This window comes from Salmo trutta, chromosome 29, assembly GCF_901001165.1.
Source record: "Salmo trutta chromosome 29, fSalTru1.1, whole genome shotgun sequence".
NCBI lineage: Eukaryota > Metazoa > Chordata > Actinopteri > Salmoniformes > Salmonidae > Salmo > Salmo trutta.
In genome coordinates this window covers 3,821,717-3,832,614 of record NC_042985.1, presented here as the reverse complement: position 1 = coordinate 3,832,614, position 10,898 = coordinate 3,821,717, and positions in this window count along the sequence as shown.

Below are 10,898 nucleotides of genomic sequence, written 5' to 3'. Positions count from 1 at the left end.
TTGAACGGTAGTGTAGCTCCACAGTGATCTGGTACTGGTACTTCCTGTACATAGCTGCACATTGATCTGGTACTGGTACTCCCTGTATATAGCTCCACATTGATCTGGTACTGGTACTCCCTGTATATAGCTCCACATTGATCTGGTACTGGTACTTCCTGTACATAGCTGCACATTGATCTGGTACTGGTACTTCCTGTATATAGCTCCACAGTGATCTGGTACTGGTACTCCCTGTATATAGCACCACATTGATCTGGTACTGGTACTCCCTGTATATAGCTCCACAGTGATCTGGTACTGGTACTTCCTGTATATAGCTGCACATTGATCTGGTACTGGTACTTCCTGTATATAGCTGCACATTGATCTGGTACTGGTACTTCCTGTATATAGCTCCACAGTGATCTGGTACTGGTACTCCCTGTATATAGCTCCACAGTGATCTGGTACTGGTACTTCCTGTATATAGCTGCACATTGATCTGGTACTGGTACTTCCTGTATATAGCTGCACATTGATCTGGTACTGGTACTCCCTGTATATAGCTCCACATTGATCTGGTACTGGTACTTCCTGTATATAGCTCCACAGTGATCTGGTACTGGTACTCCCTGTATATAGCTCCACAGTAATCTGGTACTGGTACTTCCTGTATATAGCTCCATTCTTGTATATTTCATTCCACTCGTGTTATTTTGTATTAGATGGTTTTACTCATTAGGAAGGGCTCTTAAGCAAGCATTTCATTGTAAAGTCTACACCCGTTGTATTCGTCGCATGTGACAAATACAATTCGTAATCATGGAACTGTAATGCCAACCGTGCTCCAGGCTTCAGGTTCAAACTGCTACATATGGTCTGCGTTCCATAATGATTCCAATAACAACTTGTAATACGTTAGTCTAATATGATCCACTATTGCTAGCAACCCTCAGGAACAACCACACTAACGTGACGGAGGAAAGAAAGGTAAACTAAGGATGTAATGGAATGATGCCAACACTAAAGTGACAGTTATTATTGTATGTGGGTTTTACTGATGGTGGCTACCGATAGTGGCTAAAATTTAACATGATACAAGTTAGTTTTTTTTTACCTGAGAGGTCTGGGCCTAAAACATTCTAGAGCGTATAAATAAACTTGGTAGGCTCTCTATTCTGTAATTTGTGCATGGCTACAGAAGCCTGTAGCTTGGGTCTCCAAATTTCATCCCTGCAAGTTATAAAGCCATACAACTTTACTGTGGGGAAGTTGATATGTTGATATGCTTCAGTTTGCTGCCATACGACTAGTTTCACATTTGTCTCCAACAATCACGAGGTCAAATAGATCTGAAACAATTGTCATGTATATTTACCATCCCCTTATCCAAATTGATTACTCATGTCTTATCAATAGCTCTTATCAATGTATGAATTACAGTGCACGGGGAATGCGGTTATTTCTGTCAGGAACAAGATGCTTTTTCACTTGGAACCGGCAGGTCCGCTCGACCTTATTCATAGTTTTCTTGCGGGTAAAGGTGGTGGCGTTATTAGGGAATTAAGTCAAGGTTAGAATACAGCGTATCTGTAGACACACCTCCGCCACATCTCCATTTCTTATATTTCCACCCCAAACGTATACCTCGCTGCCACTGAAATTTCCCCCATGCTTAAGTTCAAGGTGAGAATACGTGTAGAGAGAAAAGTGCATAAAAAGGGTATTACGTTCCATTTACGGGCTCGAGTCTGAAACTCGAGTCTGAAATTCCCGCAACTGCTTTCAGCTCAAAATACTATGCAATTGATCAGCAATGCAGAGTTATTTGAGCCCCAAAACAAAGAGAAAAATAATCAACAACCTGCATCTCGTTTCTCATATCAGACTCGCTCATTGTACAGAAAATACCCAAACACAGAAGACTACCACTGGATCAGTGGCTCCTGGTGTCAACGGCACAATGACTTCTACAAGAGAGTGATGCAATGCAGGATTGAATATGACTACATTCAGGTACCAGAAAATGAGCTGTGTCCTGTTCCTCTCGCTGCGCTCATTACTCCACCGTGACCAAGAGGAGAGACGAATGCAATCTGTATGGAAATGCAGTCTGCATATTACTCAACATGAAGGCTGTGGGTATTGGGTAAAAACCATCCTGAATACTACTCAACATGAAGGCTGTGGGTATTGGGTAAAAAACAGCCTTAATACTACTCAACATGAAGGCTGTGGGTATTGGGTAAAAACCAGCCGGAATACTACTCAACATGAAGGCTGTGGGTATTGGGTAAAAACCAGCCTGAATACTACTCAACATGAAGGCTGTGGGTATTGGGTAAAACCAGCCTGAATACTACTCAACATGAAGGCTGTGGGTATTGGGTAAAAACCAGCCTGAATACTACTCAACATGAAGGCTGTGGGTATTGGGTAAAAACCAGCCTGAATACTACTCAACATGAAGGCTGTGGGTATTGGGTAAAAACCAGCCTGAATACTACTCAACATGAAGGCTGTGGGTATTGGGTAAAAACCAGCCTGAATACTACTCAACATGAAGGATGTGGGTATTGGGTAAAACCAGCCTGAATACTACTCAACATGAAGGCTGTGGGTATTGGGTAAAAACCAGCCTGAATACTACTCAACATGAAGGCTGTGGGTATTGGGTAAAAACCAGCCTGAATACTACTCAACATGAAGGATGTGGGTATTGGGTAAAACCAGCCTGAATACTACTCAACATGAAGGCTGTGGGTATTGGGTAAAAACCAGCCTGAATACTACTCAACATGAAGGATGTGGGTATTGGGTAAAACCAGCCTGAATACTACTCAACATGAAGGCTGTGGGTATTGGGTAAAAACCAGCCTGAATACTACTCAACATGAAGGCTGTGGGTATTGGGTAAAAACCAGCCTGAATACTACTCAACATGAAGGCTGTGTGCATTGGGTAAAAACCAGCCTGAATACTACTCAACATGAAGGCTGTGGGTATTGGGTAAAAACCAGCCTGAATACTACTCAACATGAAGGCTGTGGGTATTGGGTAAAAACCAGCCTGAATACTACTCAACATGAAGGCTGTGGGTATTGGGTAAAAACCAGCCTGAATACTACTCAACATGAAGATGGTGGGTATTGGGTAAAAACCAGCCTGAATACTACTCAACATGAAGGCTGTGGGTATTGGGTAAAAACCAGCCTGAATACTACTCAACATGAAGGCTGTGGGTATTGGGTAAAAACCAGCCTGAATACTACTCAACATGAAGGCTGTGGGTATTGGGTAAAACCAGCCTGAATACTACTCAACATGAAGGCTGAGACAGCTAACCCAAAATAGCAGAAATCAAATCAAATGTTATTGGTCACATCCACATATTTATCAGATGTTATTGCGGGTGTAGTGAAAGGCTTGTGTTCCTAGGTACAGCAGTGCATTAATATCTAACAATACACAACAATACACACAGATCTAAAAGTAAAGAATGGAATTGAGAAATTTATAAATATTACAATCAGCAATGTCATAGTGGCATTGACTAAAATACAGTAGAATACAGTATAAACATGAGAAATTAGTAAAGTAGTATGTAGACATTATTTAAGTAACTAGTGTTCCATTATTAAAGTGACCAGTGATTCCATGTCTATGTACACAGGGCAGGGTTGAGTAACCGGGTGGTAGCCGGCTACTGATGGCTATTTAACAGTCTGATGGCCTTGAAATAGAAGCTGTTTTTCAGTCTCTCTGTCCCAGCTTAACGTACCTGTACTGACCTCGCCTTCGGGATGGTAGCGGGGTGAACAGACCATGGCTCGGGTGGTTGATGTCCTTGATGATTTTTTTGTCCTTCCTGTGATATCGGGTGCTTTAGGTGTCCTGGAAGGCAGGCAGTGTGCCCCAGTGATGCGTTGGGCAGACTGCACCACCCTCTGGAGAGCCCTGCGGTTGCGGGCGGTGCAGTTGCTATACACCCTAGAACCACTTCAATTTGCATACCACCCCAATAGATCCACAGACGATGGAATCGCCATCGCACTGCACACAGACCTATCCCATCTGTACAAGAGGAATACCTATGTAAGAATGCTGTTCATTGACGATAGGTCAACCTTCAACACCATAGTACCTTTCAAGCTCATCATTAAGCTCAGGGCCCTGGGTCTGAACCCTGCCCTGTGCAACTGGGTTTTGGACTTCCTGACGTGCCACCCCAGGTGGTGAAAGTTGGAAACAACATCTCCACTATGCTGATCCTCAACACAGGGACCCCACAAGGGTACGTGCTCTGCCCCCTCCACTACTTCCTGTTCACCCAAAACCTGGTGGCCACACATGCCTCCAACAGAATCATCAACTTTGCAGACGACACAACAGCAGTAGGCCTGATTACCAACAATGACAAGACAGCCTACAGGGAGGAGGTGAGTGCCCTGGTGGCATGGTGCCAGGAAAATAACCTCTTCCTCAATGTCAACTAAATGAAGGAGCTGATCGTGGACTTCAGGAGACAGCAGAGGGAGCCCGCCCCTTTCCACATCGACGGGACCGCAGTGGAGAAGGTGAAAAGTGCCTCTGAGTACACGTGATTGACAATCTGAAATGATGACTGACATGATGCTTTCAATTGTGCATCTGTAAAAGTTTGTGAGGGTCTTAGGGGCCAAGCTGAATTTCTTCAGCCTCCTGAGGTTGAAGAGGCACTGTTGCGCCTTCTTCACTACACTGTCTGTGTGGGTGGACCATTTCAGATTGTCAATCACGTGTACTCAGAGGCACTTTTCACTTTTCACCTTCTCCACATAATTGGCATATATATTACTCTTACAGAATTTCCACGTGGGTGAGGATATTGGAAATTTAATCAAAGCCTAATAGATGATAAATTGTTTAGAACTAGGACAGAAGAATTTATTGCTGACTTTTTAGACATAACATAGGTACAGCAGATCCCCTATTGTATGGGACACTTTTAAGTGTGCCTTTAGAGGCCATGCAATTCAGTACTCATCTATAAACAAAAGCAATTTAGATCAAATGAGTCCATATTAACAAAGGAAATTGAAGGACTAACAGTACAGTTAGATAGCAATAAAAACGGTGCCATAGAGGCACAGAATAAGTTAGAGGAAAAACAAAAAGAAATGGAGGAACTTATTCAAGAAAGATCCAGTGTAATATATTATAAAAATAAAGCGAACTGGATGGAATATGAGGGAAAATGCACCAAATGATTTTTCAATCTTCAATATAGAAATGCTACCAAAAAAATTTATTAAAACTTGTTACAAATGATGGAGTCATGCATGATTCACCAAATTATATTTTGAAAGAGGAAGTAAAGTACTTTAAGAATATGTTTTCATTTCAGGCTCCTCCAACTGAAACTAATTGTATGGATTTTTTTCCTAATAATAATGTAAAATTAACATCTGTACAGAAAGACTCATGTGAAGGCAAAATTACAGAGGAGGAACTGCTTGATGCAAAAATCCTTTAAGGATGGGAAAACTCCAGGGCTGGATGGCATACCAGTGGAAGTATACAAAACTTTTTTTGATATACTCAAAGGACCATTATTAGCATGTTTTAACCACTCCTATATAAATGGTAGATTACCAGACACGCAACAAGAAGGTCTGATATCATTATTACTGAAACAGGACCCAAATGGTATATTTAAAGATCCAGTCCCTTTAAAAAAAATTGGAGACCTCTTACACTTCAGCGTTGTGATGCAAAAATCCTAGCAAAATGCTTGGCGCATAGAATTAAAAAAGTATTGCCAGATATTATTCATCCTAATCAGACAGGTTTTTTACATGGATGATACATTGGAGATAATATAAGACAAGTACTGGAAACAATAGAATACTATGAAATATCGGGGACACCAGGCCTGGTTTTTATAGCTGATTTTGAAAAGGCTTTTGATAAAGTACAACTGGAGTTTGTATATAAATGCCTAGAATATTTCAATTTTGGGGAATCTCTTATAAAATGGGTTAAAGTTATGTATAGTAACCCTAGGTGTAAAATAGTAAATAATGGCTACATCTCTGAAACTTTTAAACTATCTAGAGGAGTAAAACAAGGTTGTCCACTATCGGCATATTTATGTATTATTGCCATCGAAATGTTAGCTGTTAAGATTAGATCAAACAATAATATTAAGGGTTCAGAAATCCGTGGCTTAAAAACTAAGGTGTCATTGTATGCCGATGATTCATCTTTTGTTTTAAAACCACAATTAGAGTCTCTCCATGGCCTCATAGAGGATCTAGATAGTTTTGCTATCCTCTCTGGATTAAAACCAAATTATGATTAATATTACGTATTGGATCACAAAAAAAATTCACATTTTACATTACCATGTAGTTTACTAATTAAATGGTCTGACGAAGATGTGGACATACTCGGTATACAAATCCCAAAAGAAAGAAATGATCTCACTCCAATACATTTTTATAGAAAGTTAGCAAAAATAGATAAGATCTTGCTCCCATGGAAAGGAAAACACCTGTCTATTTGTGGAAAAATCACCCTGATTAACTCTTTAGTCATATCACAGTTTACCTATTTGCTTATGGTTTTGCCTACACCTAGTGACCTGCTTTTTAAATTATATGAACAAAAAATATTCAATTTTATTTGGAATGGCAAGCCAGATAAAATTAAAAGGCCCTATTTATATAACGAATATGAATTCGGAGGGCAGAAATGATTAAATATTAAAGCATTAGACCTCTCACTAAAGGCATCAGTCATACCAAAGTTATACTTAAATCCAAACTGGTTTTCTAGTAAATTGGTACGAATGTCTCATCTTATGTTCAAGAAGGGCCTTTTTCCCTTTATTCAGATTACACCTGCCCACTTTCGGTTGTTTGAAAAGGAAATAATCTCCAAAATATCTTTATTTTTTAAACAAGCCTTAGAAAGTTGGTTGCAATTTCAGTTTAATCCACCTGAAAAGATAATACAACAAATATTTTGGTTAAATTAAAATATGGTAATTGATAAAAAACTGTATTTTTCTAAGAAATTTTTAAAAAAGGTATAATTTTAGTGAATGATATTATAAAGAGGACTGGTGGAGTGATGTCACACAGCAGCTAACACAGACATATGGAAATGTCTACTCTACCCAAAATTACAACCAATTAATTGCAGCATTACCACAAAAATGGAAGAGGCAAGTAGAAGGGGAAAAAAGTAAGGAACTTGTATGTCGGCCCTGTATTAAAGAACATAAATGGTTAAAGCAAAGTGTGATAAAGAAAAACATATACCAATTTAATTTAAGGACCAAAAAACTGACAGCTGTGCCATATAAATTGCAAAATAGTTGGGAAGAGATTTTCGATGTACCCATTCCATGGCACATGGTTTATGAATTGATACGCAAAACAATGCCGGATTCAAAACTTCAAATTTTTCAATTTAAATTACTATACAACATTCTTGCAACTAATAGAATGTTATATAAATGGGGGATACAATCTTCCCAGCTCTGCAGATTTTGCTGTGAGGAGGCAGAGTCATTACATCATTTATTTTGGTATTGTCCATATGTAGCTAGTTTTTGGTCACAGGTCCAGGAATGCCTGAAGAATTGCAACATTTGCCTAGAACTAACGCTGCAGATAGCAATACTGGGTGATTTGAAAAGGCATAGTCAATCAAGCAATAATATAATAATTATTTTAGCAAAAAAATATATTTTTAATTTACAATCTGTAGAAGCTACGAGAATAGAAAGGTTCAATTGTTTTGTGAAGCATCACAGCACAGTTGAAAAATATATGGCAAATAGAAATCCAAAATGGTTGATGTTGAGAGATAGATGGGAGGGGTTGAATGGAGCTGAAGGGTGGGACTAATAACAAGATAAACATTGTAAAACATACGGGGTCTGTAAAATGTATATAGGTTCAGAACTTTTGTGAAATAGCACAGTTACAAATAGAAATCAAACTGGATGGACATCAGAAATAGAGGAAGGTCTAAAAACAAACAAAAAATAACTATTGTAAAATAGACTGTCTGTAAAATGTGTTTAAGATGAATAAATTGAAGGTAAAAGCCGAAGTGTTTATTAGTTTACTCCAATTGGGGGAAGGGTGGTAGGGTTTGCGGGGAATAATAATAAAGGTATATTCTTTAAAAAAGTATGTATGTCTATATAGGTATGTGTATGTATATATGTGTATGTGTACGCATGCGTGTATGGATATATATATTTATAAAAAAAATATAAGGGGGATTGGAAATGATGCAGACAATTACATTTATGGAAGCAATATTCTTTCCGCAATATTAAGCTGATCCACCCCTATAAAAAAAAAAATAATAACAATAATAATATTTTTTTTAAATACAACTTTAGGATTTTTTTTACTTAAATAATCAATTAAATTTAAGACGGGATAAACTGTGTTCAATACCGAATGAAAACAAAGTGGAGCGAGCTTTCAGGTTGCGCGCCCCAACCACAACAATACACTAGACTCGACCCTTGTTCTGAACAGTCATACTTCTTCATTACTCAAAAGAAAAACATCAACCAATTTTTGAAGACTGTTGACATCCAGTGGAAGCAATAGGAACTGCAAGCAAGTGCCTTAGAAATCTAGATCTACATAGAAATACAATTGAAAACACTGTCACCTCAAAAAAATTACATTTTCTGGATGGTTTGTCCTCGGGGTTTCGCCTGCCAAATAAGTTCTGTTATACTCACAGACATACTTTTAACAGTTTTAGAAACTTTAGAGTGTTTTCTATCCAAATCTACCAATATACCAATATATGCATATCCTAGCTTCTGGGTCTGAGTAGCAGGCAGTTTACTTTTGGCACGCTTTTCATCCAAAATTCCGAATGCTGACCCCTATCCTAAAAAAGTTAACTAGCCTCTCAAAGTACTTCATGATGACAGATGTGAGTGCTACAGGGCGATAGTCATTTAGTTCAGTTACCTTTGCTTTCTCGGGTACAGGAACAATGGTTGACATGTTGAAGCAAGTCCGTAAACAATCCAGCCAACGGGTCTGCACATGCTCTGAGGACGCAGATAGTGATGCCGTCTGGGCCGGTAGCCTTGCAAGGGTTAACACGCTTAAATGTCTTACTCACGCCGGCCACGGAGAATGAGAGCCCACAGTCCTTGGGAGCTGGCCACGTTGGTGGCACTGTCTTATCCTCAAAGCATGCGAAAAAGGTGTTTAGCTTGTGCGGGAGCAAGACGTTTGTGTCCGTGATGTGGATGGTGTTCCCTTTGCAATCTGTGATTGTCTGTAGACCCTGCCACATACTTCTCGTGTCTGAGCCATTGAATTGCGACTGTGCTGACGTTTTGCCTGTTGTTTGCCTTACGGAGGGAATAACTACACTGTTTGTATTCGACCATATTCCCAGTCACCTTGCAGTGGTTAAATGCGGTGGTTCACGCTTTCAGTTTTATTAGTCACAATGGGAACAACATCTCCTATACACTTCCTGATGAACTCAGTCACCGTGTCTGTGTTTACGTCAATGTTATTCTCAGAGGCAACCATGAACATATCCCAGTCCGCATGATCAAAACATTTTTTTTAAATTTAAACTTTATTTAAGTAGGCAAGTCAGTTAAAGAGCAAATTATTATTTACAATGACGGCTTAGCGGGGAACAGTGGGTTAACTGCCTTGTTCAGGGGCAGAACGACAGATTTTTACCATGTCAGATTGGGGATTCAATCCAGCAACTTTTTGGTTACTGGCCCAGCGCTCTAACCACTAGGCTACCTGCCACCCCATCTTGTAGCACGGATTCCGATTGGTCGTTGAATAGACCTTAGCATGGGTACATCCTGTTTGAGTTTCTGCCAATAGGAAGGGAGGAGCAGGATGGAGTCATGATCTGATTTGCTGAATGCAGTGCGGGGTAGGGCCTTGTAGCCATCGAGGAAGAGGAAGTAACAATGGTCAAGAGTTTTTGATGCGTGAGTGCTAGAGGCAATGTGTTGATAGAACTTCAATAGTTTTTTCCGCAAATTTGCTTTATTAAAATCCCCAGTTACAATAAACGCAGCCTCAGGATATGTGGTTTCCAGTTTTCACAAAGTCCAGTGTAGTTCCTTGAGGGCAGTCGTGGTATTGGCTTGAGGGGGAATATACACGGCTGTGACTATAACCAAAGATACATAATTCTCTTGGGCGGTAATATGGTCGGCATTTGATATGAGGTATTCTAGGTTGGATGAACAAAAGGACTTGAGTTCCTGTACATTATCACAGTCACACCATGAGTAGTTAACCTGTTGTGGTATAGGGGGCAGTATTTTCACGGCCGGATAAAAAACGTACCCGATTTAATCTGGTTACTACTCCTGCCCAGAAACTAGAATATGCATATAATTAGTAGATTTGGATAGAAAACACTCTAAAGTTTCTAAAACTGTTTGAATGGTGTCTGTGAGTATAACAGAACTCATATGGCAGGCCAATACCTGAGAAGATTCCATACAGGAAGTGCCCTGTCTGACAATTTGTTGTCCTTCTATTGCATCTCTATCAAAAATACAGCATCTGTGCTGTAAAGTGGCACTTTCTAAGGCTTCCATTGGCTCTCTAAAGCCGCCAGAAAGTGGAATGGGGTGTCTGCTGTCTCTGGGCAAAGAACAGCAGCAGAGTTTGTAAGTGGTCAGCCTGGGGACAGTGAGACTGAGATGCGCATTCACGAGACTACTCAAAAAAAAATGTCAGTTGGAATATTATCGCTATTTTACGAGAAAAGTAGAATAAAAATTGATTTTAAACAGCGTTTGACATGCTTCTAAGTACGGTAATGGAATATTTTGACATTTTTTGTCATGAAATGCACTCGCGCGTTACCCTTCGAATAGTGACCTGAACGCA